At 42.0% G+C, this 27,401-nt stretch overlaps 1 protein-coding gene across 2 annotated transcripts in view; it reads left to right on the top strand.

Annotated features, from left to right (window-relative positions):
* LOC114669312 (fibroblast growth factor receptor substrate 2) overlaps positions 1 to 27,401 on the top strand; it is a 126,406-nt gene that overhangs the window by 49,172 nt on the left and 49,833 nt on the right. Inside the window, exon 1 of one of the 2 annotated variants that reach the window (XM_028825535.2) lies at positions 10,362 to 10,580. The exons of the other annotated variant lie outside the window; for it this stretch is intronic. The gene's annotated coding sequence lies outside the window, so the exon portion shown is untranslated. Of the gene's footprint in view, positions 1 to 10,361; positions 10,581 to 27,401 lie in introns of those variants that run through there. 2 annotated transcript variants of the gene reach the window in all.

The raw sequence follows: 27,401 nt of genomic DNA, 5'->3' as shown, positions 1-27,401 counted from the left end.
CGAATCAAGGGGATGGTGCAAAGTGCAGACGTGCTTTTATTAAAAACAATCAAAAGCAAAAACTGTGTCTGAAGGTGCAGCGCAATCAAAATGTCAATAAATAAATAAGCTGTTAAAAAGTGGAGGTTAAAATCCAAAATAGGTCCTTTAAAAACTGAGGTTAAAACAGTGGCTGGAAGCAGTCCTTTTAAAAACAAAACCCGGTGCCGCCTTTCCACTGGCAGCTCCCCTGCTTCTCCCAACCAGGCTTTGCACCAGGGGAGTCGCCCTGGATAGCACTTTGAGTATTGAGAAAAGCGCCATATAAATGTAATGAATTATTATTTTTATTATTATTATTATTACCTGCAGCTGTCCTTCTTCACGTCTGGTTGCCTTTCGGTTCCTGGCTCAGTCAGACCAACGACCAGGGCGCTCACGTTGGTGTTCACTCTCCTAAGCCTTCCTGACTCATACTGCCTATCGTGGCCTCCTGCGGCGGGTCACTCCAACTCCCTGATTGCTCAGCTGGAGTGACCGCTTCCTTCAGCCCCGCTGGGTGTCGGCCAAACACCATTTCCAGGGGACTCTCCTTCCAGCTGCCTGCAAAACACTAGCGACTCTGCTCTCGATCGCTCACACCGGCTCTTGCCTGTCTTCCTCTTCCTAACCTCCGTTCACTACAATCCTTGTTTTCTTTCCCCTCCGCTCTCGTGCTACTATTATATATAATGGGGACGTGGCTCAGGTGTGGTGATTAGCAGTTCCCGCCATCAATTACGGATTCGGACGATTCCTCACCTGTGTACTTAAGCGAGGAAAACGCCTGAGAAGCACTCTGGCCACACTACCACACGCCCTCCTTAAGCCGTGAGTGCGTCGATTATTTATTTAAAACTGGCCTTTTCTTCTGAGCCGTGGACCTGCTATACCACAGGAACCTTTCACTCTTTTTTGAGATGACCTTAGACCTGAAGGTGCTGATCCTCACTATAAACATGAATGGATTAAAATACACTCTTGGTGTTATTTAATAGAAAACCCAAATCAGCTTGTAGTGGTCTGGTTTGGTCCTGACCCACTGAGATTTATCTAGTGCCAAAGCGCTACACTTTTTTATGGTAACTAGGCAAATCCTTGGCCATGGGCAAACACCCAACAACAACAGAAACATTTATTTCTAGAGCACATTTTCATACAAATGATGAAGAAAGAGAAAAAAAGACAAAATAAATAAGAACTAAAATAAGGGAACACTAAATTGTTAAGTATAATAGTAAGGTCCAACGGCCAGGGAGGACAGAAAAAAACACAACTCCAGACGGCTGAAGAAAAAACTAAAATCTGCAGGGGATCCGAGGCCACGAGACCACCCGCCCAGCCCCCTGTAGACATTCTACCTAACATCAATGACCTCAATCAGTCCTCATTGTATTCGGGCTTCACGTGGAAGAACTTCATGATGACGGTCATGTGGACTTCTGCACCAGCCAGGATCTTTCAGGAAACAGACCTAACATATAAAGTAAATGTAAAAAAAATCAGGAGTGGTCTCCCTTTAGACTTTCTCGTTTACTCATATATGGGGATGGATATTTTTATATTATGTACATTAAAGAACCATCAACATCAAATCAAATTATTAACATATTGAACAATTACAGTGGTACCTCGTTATACATCCGCTTTAAAAAAAGTCCAACTTGGTATACGTCCTATTTGGACGTGAAAAATTTTGCTTGGTATACGACCTTTGTTTGGAATATGACTCGTGTGCTAGAACACCGGGCGCTACCCCATTTTACCTTTCTCGAGACAAAGCCACGACTGCCCACAAATGTCAGTACGGCATTTGCTAGCATTCAGTGAACAACCCGCACTATAACTCTCCGTGAATTTCCATGTGATTTTGTGTTTTTTCACGTAAATTTGAATTGATTGTTGAAAAGTATGAAGGTGGAATGTGTATCCGGGACTTGGCTGCTGCATACCGTATGCCGAGAATGACGGGTATCTACGATTGTGAAAAACAGACGTTATTAAAAAATGAAGTAAGGTTAAATTTTCATTTATTTCATCTAATTGCTTTTGTATTTATGTATTTTAGTATTAAGCAGTGTTTAAATTATTTTATACAACCCCATCAATGTATAATATGCCAATAACAATAGGATTTTTTTTCATGGGAACGGATTAATCATTTCCCCTTTCTTTCTTATGGGAAAAATTTGTTTGGTATACGTCCTGTTTGGTATACGTCCAAGGATCTGGAACGGATTAAGGACGTATATACCGAGGTACCACTGTATTATAAAAGTAAAGTTGAAGAAATCGGACTTTGCAGCTGCATGAATACAAAAGTACCACTTCCGGTTAGCGAAAATAGCTCAAAAGTTGGTTGAAATCTGCATTTGTACCCAATACTTGTAAAATTTAGTTCAACTAAGTGAAAGCATACTAAAGTTATCGCATTTACACACACACACTCTGACATAATTCCAAAAATTGTATTCTTGGATTCAGGGAGGTCTAAACCATCAAAATTTTGAACAATTACAATACTTTCCCCTTACTTCGTATACGAGAAAGTAAAAATGATTATTTTAATGCAAGGATACAGCTCTGAGAAAAAGTATTTGCTCACATCACGATGTTTTGCATTTAATATTTTGTGATATTAAATTGACACTAGTGTGGGTGTGTGTGTGATATGTGTGTGTTTGTAAGTTTGTTCGTCATGCGATTGGCAGGCACCCTGTCCAAGGTTTGTTCCTGCCTTACAGCTTATTGTTGCTGAGATAGGCTTCAGCTCCTCATGACCCTGCTGAGAACGAAGGAGGTTAGAAAATGGATGGATGTCATGAGGAATAGCTTCAAATATTTAGACAAAATATAATGGGGGGGAAACGTAGTTTCATTCTTAAATTGCTACTGCTGTATGGACTGAAATGATACTTTCCCCCTTAGTTGCTAACCGTTAACCAAAGTTAATTGATAATTCAACTCAGCCAGCCGTGCGGGAGCTAAACCTCACCATATATTGACCGTGACAGTGAAGCGTTTCTGAAAGAACACTTGGCCCCTAATCAAAGGGAATTCCAGAAAAAAAGATGAGGAGAGACAAAGTTCCTGAAAGGACTTCAGAGTTTTTCTTAACGTGCCGGTACTCCAGCTCACCACAGTGACATCCAATATCTGCAAGCGGAAAACTTTTGGAACAGTGGAGAATCTTCCCAGGCAAGGTCAACCTGACCCTAAGGGCTCAGCAACATTTAATTCAAGAAGTCGCAGAGGATTCCAGAAGAACGTCCAAAGAACTTCAGATTTCCCGAGCCTCAAGTAAGTTCATTGTTCATGTCTCCATGATAGTCACGAGACTGACGAAAAATAGGATTCATGGGAGATCGGCACGGCAGAAACCTGTGTGTATCATCAGTGCTAATGTCTCATTTATAAAGTAACACCTGGGTCATGTTCTGTCGATAGATTAGTCGAAAGTCTGACTCTTTGAACGGCCATTTCTGGGGTTCAGCAGTAAGAACGTGAAACCTGCAGTCGAACACACGGGAGTGGTAGTGTGATTGTACTCTAATGCTTTGTTTCCTCAGGACCTGGAAGACTTTCCATTGTTGAAGGAACCAGAAATTCCAACTTTCATCAGAATATTATTAAGGAATATGTCTGGTCATCTGTCCATTACCTGAAGCATCATTGACTCATGCAGCAGGAGATTAACCCAACATATAAAAGTACGCTTACAACTGAACGGCTCTGAAGAAGTAGAAGTGAAGTTTAGAAGTGGCAATTGACGCCTGCAGTTCTACAAAGAAAAATGGGCTAAAATTCCTCAACAGCCATGTTGAATGACTGATATCAAGTTAGAAGAAGTGTTTAGGTGTGAGTTTTGCTGGTAAAGGTGCTGCCAGCACATATTGAAGGTATACATTTTATATGGTTGATGATGGTATCCTCTAACTTTGTTCCTTGAATTCAGTAAGTAATTATTTACAAACTGTTGTGTGCTCACTCAAGTTCCATTTCTATAATATTTGATGTTATCTTAAGGTATGTCTGAGGCCGTGCATTGTGTAAGATATGCAAAAGCCGGATTTTAGGAAGGAGCAAACAGCATATGTAGTTGAGAACAATGAAAAGTGGATGATTAAACACAAAAGCTTATGCCGTAATGACACTACCCTTCATGCCATCACAGAGTCTGACAGTCCATTTCACCAGTTTGATACTGAATGGGAAAAGCTGATGTCCTTTATTTGTCCTCAAAGGGAAGTTAAAACTTAACAGTAGCTCCAAAAAAGAAATGTACAGACACACTTGGGCTTCAGTCGAGCACCTTCTGGGCTAATTGGAGATTTGTCATACCACTCTTGGACAAGAGGGGGCGCTGTCGCTAACCGTGTCATCTCTCATTCCTTCCACAGCTTTGAAAGGCACCCCTTGAGGGCAACGGACTGTACTTCTTCCCATCAGAGTAACATAGACCCCAGTGCTCCCCGGAAAGAGGGTGTCTATTGCTGGACTGAGCTGCCTGTAAGACAGAGCTCTCTCCTGAACAAGATGTGCGCCAAAGGGCGGCTAACCTTTGACCTATCAAAGCTGTTTTCTTTTCATTCAGGACACGCTGTTTTGATTGTGGCATTGCCCACAGTTTTTGTTTTCATTCTGTCAAAAGTTAAATATGTTTATGTATACAGTATTTATAGTATCAAACAAACAACACCCAGTGGCACACATAAGAACTTCTGGCTTGGATACTGGAGAGCTGCTGCTGTCAATAACAGGCTTGAAGATGACAGTAAAATGATGAGACCCGTCTAAGATGCCCCACAAGTTTACATTTAAAAGGCACTGATGTTTGAGTGCAGCGGGTCCAGCTCACTGAGTCCACAAAACGTGCCTGCTAATAGAAGCCTGTTCCATCCAAAGATAGCTGGTTGGAGTCGCCAGTGTTCAGAGTGTCTCATCGTTGGGGCCAATGTTGTTACAGATCAGCAGAATTTTTAGTAGACTTGAAAAAGATCACTGCTTCTCTATCCTTTTTTACTTTCTGTTTTTGTATCTAAAATTTCCTTCATTTATATAGCAACAAGTTTCTCTAGAGGATCGTAAATCCAAGAATGGCAATCAGTTTCTGTTCCGTCCGATATTTGGATGGATAACATATCATGGAGGGTGGGTGCGTCTGGGGAAATGTCATTTAATTAAATAAGCATATCTGTACTAAAGCGGTTTTGTTTTGTGGAGACATGATTCCGTTGCCTTTGCTGATACCGACTGCTGGCAGAGTGGAGCACAGCAAGTGTAGTTTACAGGTTGTGGTGTTCGTGTGCCAGCCACCGAGTCTGGGAAGCCGCTGGGTTTGAGTCGCATCCGGGCGGCTGTACAACCTGGCGTGCACGCTTCACCTCAGGTTTAGTTCACAGGTCGTAGGCATGGTAAAGTGTCCATTTAATTCAATAACCCTATTTGAACTAAAGCGGTGTCTTTGTGTGGGTGCCTTTGTTCATTGTTTATATCCATACGGGCTTGTTTACAGGTCGTAGTTTACAGGTTGTGTTGTTTGGGCGCCACCTACCGACTCTGGGGCGGGCGCCATGGCACAGTACGCATGCGCCTCGGTGCGTCCGCCGTACATAAATTAACTGTGGTTTAGTAATATAGATTTGCTTCAATCATATAGCATTTGCTGTAGGATTTTCAGTGCCCATGCTAATAATTGCGATGCAGCAGCTGTTAGAATAATAATATATATATATACAGTACTGTATATATAAAAAATACTTTTTAAAACCCACTCTTATATTAAGTTAAAAAGTGTACTAAAATGTAAAAAATACTTGTAAAATAAAAGTGTGGGCGCTTTTGAATGTTGATTGATGAAAAGCATCCTCGCTTTTATTTTACGAGTGATGTATGAGAGACTTACTTTTTACTTTTCAGTACACTTTTTAACTTAATATAAGCGTGGGTTTTAAAAAGTATTTATATATATATATATATATATATATATATATATATATATATATATATATTATTTTCAACTTTTTAGTCTTGGGATTGTTTTAGTATAATTTTGTAATGAATATTTTAACACTTTAATATTTCTATCCATTACTAGCGCCATCTATTGGTGAAATCTTTAACTGTTCTTCATATGAAAATTTCATTTCTTAATTAACATGGATTAATTGATCAATTAGTGAAACTGATTATTGATTCAAGTATTATCATCGGAAGTAAGTGTGCAAAATTTCAAGTCATTTGGACAGTAGGAAGTGGGTTAAATATTGATTACAAGATTTTTACCAGACAACAAACAGGTGAAGTTAATATAAGTGTGGTAATAAAAAACGCAACGCATTTTATTACTACTAGCGTTAAAAAATGCATTGCAACAGATAGCCCATCACTAATGCTATTCAGTATATACCCGACAGAGTGTAACTGCTGGATGGACAGAATTGGCATATATACAGGGTGGGCCATAAGTTTCCATACATAGGAAACATAAACATTTCTTTTTATGAAAAACCATTTTTATTTATATAATATGCTCTACATGACTGCCATTGTTTTGAAAACACATTTCAATCCTGACCCGGCCATCAGTATGATTTCAATTCGTTGCTCTTTATTCAGACGCATTTTTTAGGGTATCTGAAACATAAATCATCTTAGGGAACGTATCACCAACGCCATTACAAGCATAACTCCAGTTGTGCCACTTCAGCAGTGGCGGGCACGTATTGAAATGTGGTTTCAAAACAATGGCAGCTATGTTGAGCATATTATATAAATAAAAATGTTTTTTCATAAAAATAAATGTTTATTTTTCCTATGTGTGGAAACTTATGACCCACCCTGTACAGTGTGTGTATATATACAGTTAGGTCCATAAATATTTGGACAGAAAACTTTTTTCTCATTTTGGTTCTGTACATTACCACAATGAATTGTAAATGAAACAACTCCGATGCAGTTGAAGTGCAGACTTTTAGCTTTAATTCAGTGGGGTGAACAAAACGATTGCATAAAAATGAGTTGTTTCATTGTGGTAATGTACAGAACCAAAATTAGAAAAAAAAGTTGTCTCTGTCCAAATATTTATATATATATATATATATATATATATATATATATATATATATATATATATATAAACATATATATCTATATATATATATATATATAAACATATATATCTATATATATATATAAACATATATATCTATATATATATATACAGTAATCCCTCGCTATATCGCGCTTTGCCTTTCGCGGCTTCATTCCATCACGGATTTTATATGTAAGCATATTTAAATATATATCGCAGATTTTTCGCTGCTTTGCGGGTTTCTGCGGACAATGGTTTTTTTAATTTCTGGTACATGCTTCCTCAGTTGGTTTGTGCAGTTGATTTCATACAAGGGACGCTATTGGCAGATGGCTGAGAAGCTACCCAGCTTACTTTTCTCTTTCTCTGATCCTGACGTAGGGGGATTGAGCAGGGGGGCTGTTCGCACACCTAGACGATATGGACGCTCGTCTAAAAATGCTGAAAGATTATCTTCATGTTGCTATCTTTTGTGCAGCTGCTTCCTGAAACGATATGCTGCACGGTGCTTCGCATACATAAAAGCTCGAAGGGCACGTATTGATTTTTGAGTGAAAAACAATCTCAATCTCTCTCTCTCTCTCTCTCTCTCTCTCTCTCTCTCTCTCTCTCTGCTCCTGACGGAGGGGGTGTGAGCTGCTCGGTGCTTCGCATACTTAAAAGCAAACAGCCCTATTCATTTGTTTGCTTTTCTCTCTATCTCTCTGACAGCCTCTGCTCCTGACATGCACTCCTTTGAAGAGGAAGATATGTTTGCATTCTATTTATTGTGAGACGGAACTGTCATCTCTGTCTTGTCATGGAGCACAGTTTAAACTTTTGAAAAAGAAACAAATGTTTGTTTGCAGTGTTTGAATAACGTTCCTGTCTCTCTACAACCTCCTGTGTTTCTGCGCAAATCTGTGACCCAAGCATGACAATATAAAAATAACCATATAAACATATGGTTTGTACTTCGCGGATTTTCTTATTTCGCAGGTGGCTCTGGAACGCAACCCCCGCGATGGAGGAGGGATTACTGTGTGTATATACATATAGTATGTGTGGTTTGTTTATTTGACAGCCTGTAGGTCCGGAGTAATTACATTCATTGCATTTGTAGTCTGAGTTCCGACCTGAATTGTGTGGCTGTCAAATAAACAAACCACACACTCTGGTGCAGCGTAAAGGGGCTTCGTCTCTGACGTTGATGTCCGAGGTTTGATTTCCCAAGAGGGGAGCAGTAGAGTGTGTACGCCTGATGAGCCCAAATGAGGGCAAAACACGTGTCGCGTACACTTTGCGTTATGTGACAGTAAACTGTGCAACATATATTTATATCTATCTATCTATATATATATATATATATATATATATATGTAGGCATATTGTTTTATTCAAATATATTTTTTATAATCACTTCTGAACAAGCATAATAGAGATGGAATGTTGAAAATGTGTTTTTCAAGACTAATCAAATCTGTACTCTGGGGTCCGTTAAATTGAGGGTCTGCAGGTATATATACTCTTTTATATACGGTGTTTTATTTATATATACACACATATAGCCTCACTCTTGTTAAGTTTCAATACAAACATGGGAATGGTGAGAATGTACAATGTGGGTGATTAATCAGTATCTTTTACGACCCGTCCTGGTTATTACCACACATGCTATGGGCGCGTCTGGCACAGTGCTCTGATCTGCCTAAACGTGGAGACAGCCTGCTCTCCTCTAATGTTTCTGTGGGTCGAGCGCATACACTGATTGTGCGTTGCTGCACCCGCCACACGACGAGCCACCTGGATTGGGAGCCAAGTGCAGCAGGTGACACCTCAGCACCACATTGGAATAATGTGAGTTTTTTTTTTTTTTTTTTTTAAGACCGTGGTGCAATTCCTTCTGCTGGTCTATCACGCAGGCAGGCAGTGTGGCTCTGTAAGTAAGGCACTGTAACTGATTGAGTGTCTACATTTTGATTCCTCTCAGTCTTCCAGTATTTGTCATCACTTATCTGGTTCCGGTAACGGTATGGAAATGCGTGTAAAGAGTAGAGCAGGTAGGCTGATTAGTGTTATCAGTTCCTGCCAACCTGGGTGAACCCGGAAAATGTCATTAAACTGGCAGAAAGAAAACAAAGGGAGACATTTTAATATCTTCGAGTTTATCAAGGTGATGGAGAGGGGTGACGTGTCACCTGTTGGTTTAGCATGTGGCTCTGCTCTGCACAGACAGTGACGCTACTACAGCAGCATTGCTATAATATCATATAATGTCACATAATGTCTCTATGCATTTCTCTTTTGCCCTGGAGTGTTTCAGAGTCCTTTTATTTTTTTGTTCGTCAGGTCTTCTGAGAACAAAACAAAAATTCTTGCAGTGGAAAACAACACTCAGTTATAGAAGTGTAGAACTGTTTGGTTCCTTTCTTCCCTTTGTATCTGTGCTTGATTTATGTAGCTCCTTGTGTAAATTGAAAGGTTTAGGTTTTAGTGGCTGTGGCTGGTTTGTTTTAAGCAGCGTTCGGCCTGTACGCTTGTGCTTCTCAAATCATCTTGAGAGATTTTCCAATGCAGAAAGAGTTAACAGTAATTGTCGACAATTAGACAGTGTCAGATTGGGGCCTAAGGGATTCAGCTGCGTCGCCTCGCTTTAGGCCCGCTCCCAGACTAATGCCTGACCGTGTAAACAGAAGTGGGCGTGAGGAGATAACCGAGGAGCCGCGGACCTACCCGCAGCACTCCCCCCACCCCCAAACCCGTCTGCCACTGCGCACTGGTGTGCGTCCCTGTGGCTTACAAATGCCTTCGCTTGCCGCCCACACGAGTTTCACATTGCATGAAATTGTTTACAGTATACTTACTGACGTGGGTAGGGCCCGGCTCTTTGGGAAGAGACTTGGCAGCACCTCTCTTTAAATTACATTTGGAGTTTAGATTTCTGACACTCGGCTGAGGCATTAGAAGCTGCTGCTGAAAGTAACACAGACACAAGCTGGTGTGTAAGTGGGCTTGCGTGCCTCCTTTGGCTGGACCCCAGAACTGAATAGAACTGCACTTTGGAGACGTTTCTTGCTAAAGGGTTGGAGTTAAGCATGAGATAGGGCCTGGATTGAGACTGTGTCTGATGTATTAATTTGCAGTTTGTATTAAAGATGGTTGTCACATCAGGATCCTACCGGAATTCGAAGGTAGGACTCTGAGATGAAGATGTGTCATCTTTGGTGCACTTTTAATTGACGCAATTACTGAGGGACAAGAAAATCGGCCAAACAGCCTGCAGCACATCTATAGGATCCCAAGCTGGCCATGATCACATGCTTATTGGGTCTTTATAGCACATTTGAGATGAGGACGTAGAAGGTACGACTTCACCAAGAAAGCAAGTGATACCTCCGACACCAAACTGGGTCGTGGCCTGAAGTTCTACTGTGTTTGCTGAACTGATTGGATGTATGACTGGATTACGGATAAATCGGCCAACAAGCAGGTAAAGTGTCAACAGGCAAGCACATTTGAGATGTGAACATATCCGCAATGACGTGACCAACAAAGTTAGTGATGCATCAGTCACCTAACTGTGCCGTGGCCTGAAGTTCTACTCCGTGGGCTAAACTGACTCGGGCCTTTCAATCTGTTAGCACATGTTGTTACACCGTTTTCTCATTTTCAGTTTAGTTAAATGACAAAACTGTAGAAGCATTTATTTAAAAAGCAGAACACAACACAATTAGAGAAAAAAAAAAACATGGCAGGTAGAATCATTTGTTAAGAAGACGTTTTCATTTTACTGCATCTTTATTTAAGAGCTCAGCAGCATTTAAGCCGCTCTTACCTTTTTCTTATGCAATCAGCAGTTTCAGGCCCAGTTTAATCTCCTGTGTGGGAGTAGTGAGTATTTACCTGTAGGGCTGGTTTGAATGAGTGCATGAGGAGAAAATGTGTGAGCGGTTTGTCACTCTACACCGCGTTCCAAATTATTATGCAAATGATATTTTTCTCTGATTTTCCTAAATAGTCGATGCAAGTGGCAGTCAGCATAATTTTTGAGACATCAACCATTAGAGTATAATTCGAATGTTACTGAACAAACCTCCTCATGATTACGGTATGTTTTTCAAAAATAAAAAACTTTCAAATTATTACGCACAACAGAGTTTCAAAACATTTTATAGGTTGTAAAGAACTGAAAATGGTCATTTGTTGAATTTGCAGCATTAGGAGGTCATATTGACTGAAATCCAAAGCGATTTCAATCAAAAACATCTTAACAGGTCAAGTTACATGTTAACATAGGACCCCTTATTTGATAGCAGCTTCACAATTCTTACTTCCATTGAACGTGAGAGTTTCTGCTTGAATTTCTTTGCAGGATGTCAGAATCGCCTCGCAGAGCTGCTGTTTTTAATGTAATCTGCCTCCCACCCTCATAGATCTTTTGCTCGAGGATGCTCCAAAGGTTCTCAATAGGATTGAGGTCAGGGGAGGATGGGGGTCCACACCAGGAGTTTCTCTCCTTTTATGCCGAGAGCAGCCAGTGATGCAGAGGTATCCCTTGCAGCATGAGATGGTGCATTGTCACACATGAAGATGATTTTGTTACAGAGAGCACGGTTCTTCTTTTTGTACCATGGAAGAAAGTGGTCAGTCAGAAACTCTGCATACTTTTCAGAGGTCATTTTCAGGGCACCTTCAGGGACCCTAAAGGGGCCGACCAGCTCTCTCCCCATGATTCCGGCTCAAAACATGACTCCGCCACCTCCTTGCTGACGTCACAGCCTTGTTGGGACATGGTGGCCATCCACCAACTCCATCCATCTGGACCATCCGGGGTTGCACGGCACACATCTGTAAACAAGACTGTTTGAAAATGAGTCTTCATGTAGTTCTGGGCCCACTGCAGCCGTTTCTGCTTGTCAGCATTGGTTAGGGGTGGCCGAATAGAAGGTTGGCATAACTGCAACCCCTGGAGGATCCTGCTCCTTGATGTTCGCGGGACTCCAGAGGCACCAGCAGCTTCAAATACCCGTTTGCTGCTTTGTAATGGCATTTTAGCAGCTGCTCTCGTAATGCGATGTATTTGTCCGGCAGAAACCTTCCTCATTTGGCCTTTGTCTGCACGAACTCGTGTGTGCTCTGAGTCAGCCACAAATCTTTTAACAGTACGATGATCACACTTAAGTTTTCGTGAAATATCTAAGATTTTCATACCTTGTCCAAGGCATTCAACTATTTCACGCTTTTCGGCAGCAGAGAGATCCTTTCTCTTTCCCATATTGCTTGAAAATGGTGGTCTGCTTAATAGTGTGGAACATCCTTCTTTAGTAGTTTTTCCTTTAATTGGGCTCACCTGGCAAACTAATTATCACAGGCGTCCGAGATTGATTTCAGTGATCAAAAGAGCCCTGAGACACAATACCATCCATGAGTTTAATTGAAAACAAAATATTTAATCTACAATTTGCACAATAATTTGGAAAGCGGTGTATATAAAGATCTCCTGATTGTGATTATTTGAACGGATATTTCACATGATCGTTAGAATCGTTTCCATTCTTCTGTGTAAAAGTACAGTACACCCCCAAAATTTGCTGGGGTTACGTTCCTAGAGCACCTGTGGATGGATGGATGGATGTGGTTAAAAAATGTCTTTTAAATGCCTATTTTTATAGTTTAAACCCTAAATACAATATGCCCCCAAAAGCAATTTAATTTCATTGCAAACTCAGCTTAATACATTAATACATTACCTAAAAAAAGAATGTAAAGGTAAACCCGTCTACTGTACAGTTCTGTACTGCTATGTCTCCCACAGTGCTAGAATGTAAAATACCGATGTTACCACTATACGTACTATAATTCATGCAAGCGCGTTTTCTTTTGTATAAGTAGAATGAATACATAATAATTTCATTTAATTAAAATACAGTAAAATGTACGGGTACTCACCAGTGATAAATGATGCTGATAATGAAGTAGCTGTGCAGTACGATGCAGAGGATTTAAAACTCCTCGGGTGGCGCCTCTTCTTCAGGCGCTTCAGGAGTCATCGTATCTTTGGACGGCTCTTCTTCTGGTGGCGTTTCATGCTGGCTTTTCTTTAAAGGTTTCAGGAACATTGTGATGGGAAATTGCTACATTGTCTCCTGTAGTGAACTGCTGGTACAATTTCCGTGCTTTCTCCCAGATGATGTTACTGTCCAAGGGGATAATAATAATAATAATTCATTACATTTATGTAGCGCTTTTCTCAGTACTCAAAGCGCTATCCACACAGGGAGGAACCGGGAAGCAAACCCACAATCTTCCACAGTCTCCTTACTGCAACTACCACTGCGCCACCTGTGAGGACATGTTCTTCTTCCTGCAGTCGGTGATCCACAGTGCCAAGGCAGATTCCATCCTGACGATATTTTTATTCCTTACGGTCGTTCCCTTTTTGGCACTATCACAGATACGGTACTCCAGATCGCTGCATCGTTCTTCTTTGTGTAGCGTGTGGTGCTTTCATTAATGCCATAGTGGCGCACTACTGCAGCATAAATTTTTAGTTCCCGGAGCAAATCCAGTAGTTCGACCTTCTCCTGGAGTGTTTTAAACTTTGTCTGGCGCTTAGGCTCAGTGCCAGAAGCCTTAGAAGGTGCAGGGCGCTTCGGCGACATCTTGTGCGTTTAAGAATAACAAAATGAATACAATAACAAAATGGGAAACACGAGGACACTCAGCTGGAGACGCGTCACAGGGCAGCAGTCAATCAGCAGCAAGGAGAAATGAATAACGCTCTCGGATTGGCTATTTTCACCATCCCAAACCGCGTTTCCCTCAGTGGTTACTTCCTGTTCTCTCTACAGCACAGTATTGCCACGAAAAAAGCCATAAAAAATTGCGGAGGGTATTTGCACTTTCTGCTAACAATTAATAGTTAGGTTCTAAGGAAGAGTCTGCGAACCCTGAACCGCGACTTCGTGGGGGTCTGCTGTAGTTGGACAAAACAGAAATGTCTGATTTCTATCACTGTGTTTTTCACGTGACAATGTCTGACTGGTGCCACTCAAGTGTTGGGAACGTTAGTTTTAAAAGTACATTCAAGTTCAAGCACTTTATTGTCATTGTGTGACACAACGAAATTACTTTTTGTGACAACCCCAAGGTGCATTTAAAGAAAAGTCAAATAATTCCAAATATGTCGTATACAGTGTTAAGTGATCAAGTAACCAGAGCAAATTATTATTGCTTAAAGTACAGCAGCATAACATTACTCGTTACCTACCAGAAAAGTAACCAAATATGATACTTATTATAAAATGTGATGAGTAACAAACAGTGCAGTTCTTTTGTGTTACTTTTGCATTTTTTTGGTCTAAATACCTGCACATTTCACTGGCCAGCATATGTTACTTAAAATTCCAGTCCAAGAATCTTCATGAAACTGACCAGAAACACAGCCAAGTTTTGCTCTTTTCGTGAGTTTTATAAATATTTTGGCAAACCTAGATTGGGACCTAAGATGGATACACACTCCACAGAGAGCTGTCAGAGGGGCAGGATACGTATGGGGAGGAGGACACTGACACAGCATTAGGGAGCCCGGTTATTGTTACTGGCCGGCTGCTTAAACACGTCTGCTTCTTGTCCTACACCCAAGTGCTGCTGCAGACCTAAACTGGCCAGATTAAATTTACCCCTCGGGATAGGCAGGATTAATTTGTATACCTTTAACTTTTGTTCCATGTGTTTTGACTTGACACGCCTGCACTGGTCGCAAGAGCTGCACGGCAAAAAATGGTGCCTTACACACTTGCGTGCGCTGATCTTTCCAATGTGATAAATTTAGGAGGGGAGGCTGGTTTTGTGAGTGTGAGAATGAGGAACAAAGTTTGAGGCAGCAGGTCATCAAAGTATAGACGGGGTCGTGCTGAAGGCTAAATTCAGTGGACAACTAGTCAGTGCCAGACCAGGGGTAGGCAATGTCGGTCCTGGAGAGCCACAGTGGCTGCAAGTTTTCATTCCGACCCAATTGCTTCATTAGAAACCAATCCTTGTCAATCTCAGACCTTATTTAATTTTATGGCTTGTTGCTCCGCAATGAAAGGTTCTAGTATCGCAGATTTTTTGCCTTTCCAAGGATATCATCAAAATGATTTGAAGCCTAAAACGGATAATTTTCAGTCTGTCACGTTTTTCTATTAAGTGTTTTATTAAATCAAACAGTGCAAGATGAACACGCACACAGATGTAAATTGAAACAAGCGAGATGGTGAACTGCTGACTGCTTTGTCATTTACATCTTTTTGCTAATAAGGAGCCATTAATGCAGCGGTTTAAGATTGAAATAAGCAATTCAGGGGTGGTGAACCTTAGCAAGTGAGACCACTAAAATGAACCATCAAAATGTCACTTGAGCAACAAGTGCTTCATCAGCAGTAATTAGATATTTAGATAGATAGATAGATACTTTATCAATCCCCAAGGGGAGATTCACATACTCCAGCAGCAGCATACTGATAATAACAATATTAAACTAGAGAGTGATAACAATGCAGGTAAAACCAGACAATAACTTTGAATAATATTAACGTTTACGCCCCCTCGGGTGGAATTGAAGAGTCGCATAGTTTGGTGGAGGAACGATCTCCTCAGACTGTCAGTGGAGCAGGACGGTGACAGCAGTCTGTCGCTGAAGCTGCTCCTCTGTCTGGAGATGATCCTGTTCAGTGGATGCAGTGGATTCTCCATGATTGACAGGAGTCTGCTCAGCGCCCGTCGCTCTGCCACAGATGTCAAACTGTCCAGCTCCGTGCCTACAATAGAGCCTGCCTTCCTCACCAGTTGGTCCAGGCGTGAGGCGTCCTTCTTCTTTATGCTGCCTCCCCAGCACACCACCGTGTAGAAGAGGGCACTCACCACCTCCATCTGATAGAACATCTGCAGCATCTTATTGCTGATGTTGAAGGACGCCAGCCTTCTAAGGAAGTATAGTCGGCTCTGTCCTCTCTTGCACAGAGCATCAGTATTGGCAGTCCAGTCCAGTTTATCATCCAGCTGCACTCCCAGGTATTTATAGGTCTGCACCCTCTGCACACAGTCACCTCTGATGATCACGGGGTCAATTAGGAGCCTGGTCCTCCTAAAATCCACCACCAGCGCCTTGGTTTTGCTGGTGTTCAGGTGTAGGTGGTTTGAGTCGCACCATTTAAGAAAGTCCTTGATTAGGTCTCTATACTCCTCCTCCTGCCCACTCCTGATGCAGCCCACGATAGCAGTGTCATCAGCGAACTTTTGCACGTGGCAGGACTCCGAGTTGTATTGGAAGTCTGATGTATATAGGCTGAACAGGACCGGAGACAGTACAGTCCCCTGTGGCGCTCCTGTGTTGCTGACCACAATGTCAGACGTGCAGTTCCCGAGACGCACATACTGAGGTCTGTCTGTATGATAGTCCATGATCCATGTCACCAGGTATGAGTCTACTCCCATCTCTGTCAGCTTGACCCTGAGGAGCAGAGGTTGAATGGCGTTGAAGGCGCTAGAGAAGTCCAGAAACATAATTCTTACAGCACCACTGCATCTGTCCAAGTGGGAGAGGGATCGGTGTAGCATGTAGATGATGGCATCCTCCACTCCCACCTTCTCCTGGTATGCGAACTGCAGAGAGTCGAGGATGTGGCAGACCTGTGGCCTCAGGTGGTGAAGCAGCAGCCTCTCCATGGTCTTCGTCACATATGACGTCAGGGCGACAGGCCGGAAGTCATTCAGCTCACCAGGACGTGATATAATTGACTACTCATTAAGAAACTGTGTTGGAGCAATAACCTGCAGCCACTGCGGCCCTCCGGGACCAACATAGCCCACCCCTGCTCTAGACTATCACATGTAGCTGTTATGGAAAATGTTGAATCCTAATCTGTAACTGAGGTGCATAAAGTGAATTTCCCATTGGGATTAATAAAGTATCTATCTATCTATCTATCTATCTATCTATCTATCTATCTATCTATCTATCTATCTATCTATCTATCTATCTATCTATCTATCTATCTATCTATCTATCTATCTATCTATCTATCTATCTATTATATAGCGCCTTTCACTCTATCTATCTATCTATCTATCTATCTATCTATCTATCTATCTATCTATCTATCTATCTATCTATCTATCTATCTATCTATCTATCTATCTATCTATCTATCTATCTATCTATCTATCTATCTATCTATCTATCTATCTATCTATCTATCTATCTATCTATCTATCTATCTATCTATCTATCTATCTATCTATCTATCTAAAGGTGTCTGTAATAAGTTGAACGTGCCGTGGTGAGGGTGAGTACCTTCTTGAAATGCTATTTTAAAGAGGTTTGATGAATTGTCTACAGGTCGTGTGAAGGATGGACCTAAAGAATCCCAGAAAATATCAGAAGTGGCAGATAGATTGCAGGGTGGAGACATTGACGTTCAGCGTGATATGTCGGTTAAACATTTCAAACCCTCATTAACAGTTATTCTATCCCCCGTCAAAAGCAAAAAATATAAACTACAAGGCCTACATTTTTAGGAATAATTTGATTATGCGACTCAACTCGGTTGATTCAATTGTTAAATGAAAACCATGATATGCTGAACAAGTTGTGAGCTCATTTAGAAGAATGTATCATTGACAATGGAGGTCATTTGAAAAACGTTATTTTAAAAGTCACGGTAAATTAACTGCATCGATGAATTCTTTATCTGGTGCCGTGACTCTTCATACTGCTCTTTCAGAAATCACATTCTCATGCCACACTCTTTCTTTCTCTACGCTTTACTAAAGCTTCACTCTTAATTGTTTACACCGACGCTAATATGCCTCAAGATACCATTCCCCAAATTGAATGATAATTACTGTTTTATTAACAATATCTTTGCTGTCCATTTTTTCTCGTTTAGTCAATGTTCGTTTAAGAAATATATATATGTGATTGAAAACTAAACGGTTTACTTTTAATGATGTGCCCATTGTTATTGGTCTGTATATGACCCTGCTGTCATTATGGTAATAATCCAATCCTTGAGTCCCAGTATGGTACTTATTTGGGTTAAAATGTTTAAGAACCCCCTAGAGTAGAGAGATATCCCACCCAATGAATAGGCATGAGCAATGGCTAATCAGGAGTAGTCATAGTGTGACCGATGAAACTACAGTGGTCTCGTTAAGCACTGAAGCTGTTGGATAGAAGGGTATTTCAAATTGTCATTATATTCACGAATGTTGTGGTTTATCCATCCATTACCAGAACTGGTTGATACGTTCAGAACATCCGTTCATAGTAATGCAAAACCTGCGTAATGATGTTTTTCCATTTGCCATGTCTCTTAGCTGTTCTTATATTCTGGTGCCTCTAAAGTTGCAGATCACCTACACACAGCGCATCAAACGCAGTTTATGTGTTTGTTTCACTGGGTAGCTTGTTAAATGCCAGCAGTCTACATGCTCTTAGCTAGAAAAGTCAAGGTTTGCATCTCCGCAAGGTTTTGTTGGATCATTTCTTTGGTTACTTTAACAAGACCTTCTCAGAAAGTATATTTTATTGAATTCTCTCTGTCGAGCCTGAGCATGATGTCACCTTGTAAATGAGTTTGCCGTTTCTCATCGGACATTCTTAAGTTTGTCCCGCACGAGTGAACACGGATGCGTGTGTCCAATGAACTTGTCACCCAACCAGAGTTGTTTCACGTTTTGTGCGTGATGTTGAATCAGAGCGCTGTGAAAATGCATAATTTGGAGTTTGACATGTTTCACTACACCCAGTATAGGCTTCTGACTGAGAACTGGACAAAGCGGCTACTGAAGTTGGATGAGAATTCATAATACTTGCATGCACAGTTTACTTCATAAATAGTGTCCTCAATGCCCAGGCACACTTAACGCAGTTTAGTCTTCATTAGAACAAAGTTTCCCAACCGCTGGTCTTTAGAATTTTTTTTTTTTGCCAGTCCGAGAAAATTTATGCTCTGTTTGGAGGTGTGAAACTCCATGGAGGACCTGGCTCTGATTGAATCATATAAAGTCTGAATGCAGGACCTTTTAAAAAGGAGCCTTAAAGATGCCGTGGGGATCTCCATCACCCGTCTGTTTGTAAATACGCCTCATATCCACAATTGGATTGCAGGTTTCTGCCTGGATGTACACATGTGCTGTATGTATGTGCTGCCTGTGCCATCCTATCTGAGTTCAAACTGATGGGATACGTCTTCAGGGGGGGGCACACTCCCAATCATCATCTCAAACTTCACACCGCATCACTATCCTGGTAGGGCAAAACTGTACATCGCTTTCAGAAGGCAGTTCATTCACACATCCATCATCCACTGCTCCTGCTAAACTGGACCGTTTTGGACATTGGTGTAGTGTTGATTGCTAGAGTTATAATTATATTATTGCCATCAATGATAAACTGAAGATAGTTGAAATGCTGCAGGTAATAATCTGAGATTGAGATGAATGAGACACACTAGGGATAGTAGGAAGAAGAGAGCTGGCGTGGCAAATTGTTGTATGCCCACCTTAGCAACACTCACACCACCTGACACGAGTCGCAGTACTCGTTATAAGTTGGACAGTTGTAAAGCGTATAGGTCATAAGTTTACCTCAAAAGCTTTATTCCTTAAAAACCACCATCTCCAGTTCAACTTGGCAAAGCTCGTCCATCTATTCAGCACCTCATCTCTGTTCAGCTTACGCGCCAAGTCGGTACGTAACTTTGTGACCAAGGACCAGCTGTCTTACAGGGACTGTGTTGCAGATTCACTCAATACGATATCTGCAAGAGCAGACCGTATCTGACGGTGTATGTAGCACAACTCCTGGACCAAGCTCTGTTCTTACAGCGTCTCAACTAATGCAACTGTCTGCTGGCAGGGTCACCGGCGTGTGCCACCACTCCGCTCTGATTTAAATTTCAGCAGCACGTCTGTTGTTCAGCCAGCTGAGGTGGGCACTTGTCATTCCTCCGATCACTACAATGGCTCCCTGTAGCAGTACACGTTAACTTCACATCCTTAATGCTTGCCTTTTGAGTAGTCAGTGTACCAGTGCATGCGCACACACATACATACACATATATAAATGAGGGACGTTCAAAACATTTCCGCACTTTTATATTTTTGTTGGTAACGGTGAAGGCGGAAAGAGTAGAAATTGGGCATGTTGGTATGACGCTGGGAAAATATGCATCGCAAAGGAAGGTGACTATGTAGAAAAGTGAAACTTTTTGAACATCCCTTGTTTATTTCTATCATACATATATATATATATATTGTCTCGATGCATGCTCAATAATCCAGGTAAGGAAATTCTAGAAAGTTGATTCAGTTCATCTGGACACAGTTCTTTTCCAGGGAGATACATTACATCATTCATCCAAATGACTTCCTCGGTCTCAGTTGACTGCAGATTTCTCCAACCTTATAAACAGTACCTTTGCATAATGACTGAAACTAGCACCATTGACTAGCAATGGGCCGTGTGATCAATGACATGCAAATTGTCCATTGATCAATGGCCATGAGTACCACTCACAGAGAGTTGGGGAATGGCTGCAATCACCACACTGTAAGATGGTGAAAGATGTACCCTTAGGCCCCCTCCTCAGTTCAGAGATGGTCGTTCCTTTTTCATGTAAATGGCCTCCTTGACTCCTCGTTCATACCAGCGTACCTCCTTGTGCAGGATGTGCACATCTTGTAAATCCTGTAGGTGTAAATAGACTGCGGAGTCCTGGCCTGATGAGATATATATATATATATATATATATATATATATATATATATATATATATATATATATATATATATATAATATACGAGGGTTGTCTGGGTTCCACGCGGAATCACTCGAAATAAGTAGCCAAGGATTTTTTTTTCTATTTTTCTCATGTACTTCGATCCTTTTTAAACTTTTTCCAAGTATTCACCGCCAACATCAATGCACTTTTGGGCTCTTCTGACCCACGCCGCAAAACACTCGCGAAAGGCTGTCTCGATTGGTCATTATTGAACTTGTCAAGGAAAAACTTGCACCATTCCACACGAGCTTGCTTTTGTTCCACAGTCAGCAGCCTTGGAACCCATCGGGCACATTTCTTTGTAAAGCCAAGATCTTGTCGAATGATGATGTTGACAGCATACCAGGTCATCCTAAATTCCAGGGCAATTTTCCTGATGGTCACACGACCATCTTCTTCCAGGAACTCCTTCACACGATCAGCATTTCTGCCATCAGTCAAACTTCGCGGTTTCGGTTCACGTTCTTCATCGTCAAAAGTTGAAGTGGCCTGTGCTGAAGCACTGGAACCACTTAAAAACCATCGTCTTCTTTGGAGCATTCTTCTTGAAGATGCGAGAAAGTTTTTGGCAACACTCTTTAGCTGATAAACCATCAGAAAAGTCGTAAAAAATCATCACTCGAAAGTCACGCATGCACGGAGTCGGGAGCTTCGCCACTAGCGCCAGCTGCACACTGTCAGTTCGTTTGCTTCTCGTGTTCATTTTGAAGGAAGAGAGGGAGCAAAACATCTGAACAAAAACATGCAACCACTTGAATAATCCCTCTACACAGCAGAACAGGTTTCAACAGGCTGACACTCGACAAACGATAAAATTCCGCGCGGAATCCAGACAACCCTCGTATATCTCTCTCTCTCTCTCTCTCAGATATATATATATATCTATAGGGTGGTCCAGATCTAATTATGCAATTTTCATTACGCTATAACTTAAGTTTATTACATAGAGAATTCACAGCACCTGCCCTGCACATAGAGATTTTACTTAAAATTCTTTTTGTTGCCAGTAGATGGCAGCACCTGCCCTGCATTCCAAAATGGCAGGAGATGCATTATTAGATCTGGACCACCTTATATATATATATATATATATATATATATATATATATATATATATATATATACTAGACAAAGAGCCCGTTTCGACAACGTAAGATGAAACAGGCACGAGTGGAATAGTAATAAGTATAAGCACCACAAACCTGATATAGGTGTATTGAATAAATGAATTTTTGCGGCCATAAATCCGCCGCCTGCCGCAATGTTGGAGTTGGATGTCGGTCGAAGTCGCCTTTCTCTTTGAATTTTCGCGGCGGATGTCGGCCTCGTAAGGTTTTTCGGGCAGCTGCGCAGAAGGTGACTGCGCATTCGGTTTCGGCTTCAGACGGACGTGAGTGAGTGAGGAGGCTGGCGAATTATGTATTAAGATTTCTCTTCTGGTTCGTCCTGCTTCCTGTTCAAAAGTGGTCCCGCCGACACGGCATTTCTCGATTCCTATTCCTGCTCTTCCAAACCCTTCTCCATGCTGCCTGAGGCCTCCCATACACCCCCACGCCGCTTTTCTCGATTCCTGTTCCTCCTTCGGACTACCGCGTTCCCCACTCCTCTCTCATGACCCCATTGGTGTCACGTCCCTGCCCTATATCTAGCCTGACCGTGTGACCTTTCACTTCAGCCATGTGTGCGCCTGGGAGTCTTTTCTGTAGCCTGCTACAGAAAGGTACTCTGGCAACCATTGGCATTGGTTTCGCTCCTTTGTATTTTTGTTATACTGTGACGGTTGTTTCCTAAGCCTTTGTTATAAAATGAACAACGGTATTTTCTCTGTCAACGGGTTTTTGTACAACGTCATCTCTATTCCGCGATCCGACAACTACCTGTTCCTATCAGTCGGGTATTTCTTGACACAAACGGTTGACGAAGGCAATGCACTCTCACTTACGACATAGGGCAGAAGTATTTCTTTCTTCTTGATTTCTGAATTCCTTTCTCGACGTTTTCCGTTCCTATTCTTACAACGGCGGGCGTCGGCTAGTATCTATGTATCTCATATATGTACATGGAGACACCTCTGAGGTTCTATGCTCCTTCTCGCCCCCTCTGGTCTACTAATGAACAGCAGCTGACTCTGTGGTATCAAATCTAAATCCAGACTCCTTTCTTTTCATGTGCAGCTCCATGCTGGTGGAATGAGCTTCCCACTTCCATTCGAACTTCTGAGTCCCTCACTGCTTAACAAGCATTTCACAACTCGCTTGTTCAGTGAATTTGTGTCCAACGGTTAATGACTTTGTTAGGTTTTTCTAACTAAGGAAATTTAAATTGCGTGCATTTTGCTCGGAGCACTTCACTAACAATGCTCAATATTGTCACCTTGTCCTGTCACACTTGTTCCCTAACAGCCCCAGGGTGACGTTTATTCAATTATGCTGACCTCTTCTGTAAGTCGCTTTGGTTAAAAGTGTCACCAGTAAATGTAATAAAGATAAACTTGATCCCATCTTAAATCAATGCATGTGCCTCCATGGTAAAGACTGCTACGTCCTGTAAAATGTTAAGTGATGTACAGTGGGTACGGTAAAGTATTCAGACCCCCTTCAATTTTTCACACTTTGTTATATTGCAGCCATTTGCTAAAATCATTTAAATTAATTTTTTCCCTCATTAATGTACACACAGCACCCCATATTGACAGACAAAAAAAAAGAATTTTTGAAATTGTTGCAGAATTATTAAAAAAGAAAAACTGAAATATCACATGGTCCTAAGTATTCAGACCCTTTGCTCAGTATTTAGTAGAAGCACCCTTTTGAGCTAATACAGCCATGAGTCTTCTTGGGAAAGATGCAACAAGTTTTTCACACCTGGATTTGGGGATCCTCTTCCATTGCTCCTTGCAGATCCTCTCCAGTTCTGTCAGGTTGGATGGTAAACATTGGTGGACAGCAAATGAGAATCATGAGGTCAAAGGAACTGCCTGAAGAGCTCAGAGACAGAATTGTGGCAAGGCACAGATCTGGCCAAGGTTACAAAAAAATTTCTGCTGCACTTAAGGTTCCCAATAGCACAGTGGCCTCCATAATCCTTAAATGGAAGACGTTTGGGACGACCAGAACCCTTCCTAGAGCTGGCCGTCCGGCCAAGCTGAGCTACCGGGGGAGAAGAGCCTTGGTGAGAGAGGTAAAGAAGAACCCAAAGATCACTTTGACTGAGCTCCAGAGATGCAGTCAGGAAATGGGAGAAAGTTGTAGAAATTCAACCATCACTGCAGCCCTCCACCAGTCAGGGCTTTATGGCAGAGTGGCCTGTCGGAAGCCTCTCCTCAGTGCAAGACACATGACAGCCCGCATCGAGTTTGCTGAGATGGTGAGAAATAAGATTCTCTGGTCTGATGAGACCAAGATAGAACTTTTTGGCCTTATTTCTAAGCGGTATGTGTGGAGACAACCAGGCACTGCTCATCACTTGTCCAATACAGTCCCCACAGTGAAGCATGGCGGTGGCAGAATCATGCTGTGGGGGTGTTTTTCAGCTGCAGGGACAGGACGACTGGTTGCAATCGATGGAAAGATGAATGCGGCCAAGTACAGGGATATCCTGGACAAAAACCTTCTCCAGAGTGCTAAGGACCTCAGACTGGGCCGAAGGTTTACCTTCCAACAAGACAATGACCCTAAGCACACAGCTAAAATAACGAAGGAGAGGCTTCACAACAACTCTGTGACTGTTCTTGAATGGCCCAGCCAGAGCCCTGACTTAAACCCAATTGAGCATCTCTGGAGAGACCTAAAAATGGCTGTCTACCAACGTTTACCATCCAACCTGACAGAACTGGAGAGGATCTGCAAGGAGGAATGGCAGAGGATCCCCAAATCCAGGTGTGAAAAAGTTGTTGCATCTTTCCCAAGAAGACTCATGGCTGTATTAGCTCAAAAGGCTGCTTCTACTAAATACTGAGCAAAGGGTCTGAATACTTAGGACCATGTGATATTTCAGTTTTTCTTTTTTAATAAATCTGCAACAATTTCAAAAATTCTATTTTTTGTCTGTCAATATGGGGTGCTGTGTGTACATTAAAGAGGAAAAAAATTTATTTAAATGAGTTTAGCAAATGGCTGCAATATGACAGAGTGAAAAATTGAAGGGGGTCTGAATACTTTCCGTACCCACTGTATGTGTCAGTGAAAATGGTGCTCATGCACCATACTAACCAGACAGGGGACAAAGATGTGGTAACAACAAGCCCCAAGAGTTTCCAGAGACCCGCCTGAGTACCTCAGAGTTCAGAACCCTTGATAACATTCTAGATAGATAGATATATCTTTATTGTCATTGTCACTTATACAAAGGAACAATGAAATTGAAGGTGCAGTCGACTCAGTGTGAGGAATAAGAGTTAAAATGACAAGAAGAGAGAAAATAATAATAAACCGGATAGTAATAAAAGTAGAAACTCCGATGTCGTGCGCGTCTTTCCTAATCAGGTCCAGTCAAATGAACAGATCAGATTTGGTGGACTCCAAAGATCTCAACGGTACTCAATACAGTGGGATGCACCTGAGCCAAAGCAGATTGTCTGAATACTCGTGTCAAAGTGAGATTTTCTTTTTTTACTTTGAATACATTTGCAGAAATGTGTAAAATCCTGTTTTCACGATTTAATAGTGTCCCTTGAAGAGGGAAATAATGGACTTGAAAGGTAGAACATGCAGTCAGGAACTCTCCTGGTGTGGTAGTCTGTGCCGCACGTTCAGCTAGGCCTGTGTAAAGAAGGCTAAACCTCGGCCTCAGACAGCTCTCCCTGAGGTGTGTGCGCATGTTGCACACTCAGTCGTCTGCACAGATCACTCTGGTAAAAGTGTGAGTGAGGCTGACGTGCGGTAAAAACGGGCCTTGTGGTGCTCCGTGCCACTCCTGTCTGGGCCCCGCTGCCACACAGTCACTTGTTACAACACGATAATTGGTGCAATTTACTTCAAAACGGGTTTGGCTGGCTGGCATTACTATCTGTTCTCTCATTTTTAATGACTTTCATTTCCTTCTGCTGGTTAACCCTTCATTGCTCGTTCAGCTTTTCACAGCTCACGATGCACAGTGTTGGACTTGCCTTGATGTCCTTGTCATCTGTAGCATGTCAGTGCTGTCAGGGCCTTCAGCTTTTCCTTTAGCCCCACTTGCTCTCTGTGTTTTCACATATGAATAACCGAGTAAACTCCATCGGGTCATTGTACGGTCATGATTGTCACACGTGAAATTCTCATTTGCATGTGCTCTGAATACTGGCTAACGCTGACATGAGGAAGACTTTAGTTTCTAATGACAGCATTTGATCAAATAGGTTTACAGCGTCAGTATAGTCACATGTGCAGCAGGCATTCGATTTGTCCGCTATTCCACGCTGTCAGTACCACATTGACCGCCTTCTCATTTCTCCCATTGTCTTTTTTATTTATCGAGCTCTGTTTTAATCCCACTCTCCATAGTGCAGTCGGGCTGGCAGCACTCCCAAATAAACTCTGGGAAGTGCCTGGCTCTCCGAGTCACTACTTTTGGCACAGGCCCCTGAATGACGCTATTGTACCCGGCGCGCCCACCACACGGCCCCTTTTGATGCTCACCTGCAGGTGCCTCTGAGACTTGTAGATCAGAGTCCCCGGTGGCACAGTCACTGGTGTTCCAGATGACCTCACACCCCACCCGGACGCAGGGTGACGGGCCGTTTACACTTCCATCACTTTCCACTGCAGCTGGAATGCTGGCTGTGTGACTCTCCGTTCCATTTCCTGACGTGTCGTCATTTTGGAATTTTAAAAAAGTAACAGCGGCTGCCCCAGAGTTCACTTGCTTTGCCGGCTGCTGCCCCGTGTTCCCTTCTTCACAGGGCTCCTTTTCAGTTGCTCGACTGGCATACTTTGCCCAAATCTCAGCTTGGCTGTTTACAGCCGACCTCAGTTCAGTTCCATCACATCGCTTATGTTAGGAAATTGCAAAAGTCAAAATGGAGGTCAGCATCCAGAATGCCTCCTCTTATTATACCAGTGCTGGTTTTGGATTGGAACTAAAATTTTGACTTTGGTACCAATACCAGCTTTCACATCTCATTCCCAGAACCAAATGATACCAAAGGTAATAGTGGATAACACATCTCCCCAGCCCTCACAATCACTCCTCCTCACGTCACAGATCTACAAGCGTTAGGTAAATGGAAATTAGAGTGTCAGTCGTGCTAATAAATAACTGAATGCGAGATGCTTGTAAACTACTGAAATTGGATTACAGCTGGTTCCATACCTGCCATCTTAAAAATTGGGTTTCTCCGTTCATTTTCAGTACTGGTATACCACACCACACTACTCTGCACATCCATCTCTATCAAAGGTGCCATTTGATGCCCGCTCAGCACTAATAAAAATAAACTGAAAAGCACTATATAATTCTGAAGATGTTGACACGTTTAGTTTGCCAGCCAAGAGCGTGATGCC

This window comes from Erpetoichthys calabaricus, assembly GCF_900747795.2.
Source record: "Erpetoichthys calabaricus chromosome 1 unlocalized genomic scaffold, fErpCal1.3 SUPER_1_unloc_22, whole genome shotgun sequence".
In the NCBI taxonomy this organism is placed as follows: Eukaryota; Metazoa; Chordata; class Cladistia; order Polypteriformes; family Polypteridae; genus Erpetoichthys; species Erpetoichthys calabaricus.
This window is presented reverse-complemented; position numbering and strand designations above follow the sequence as displayed.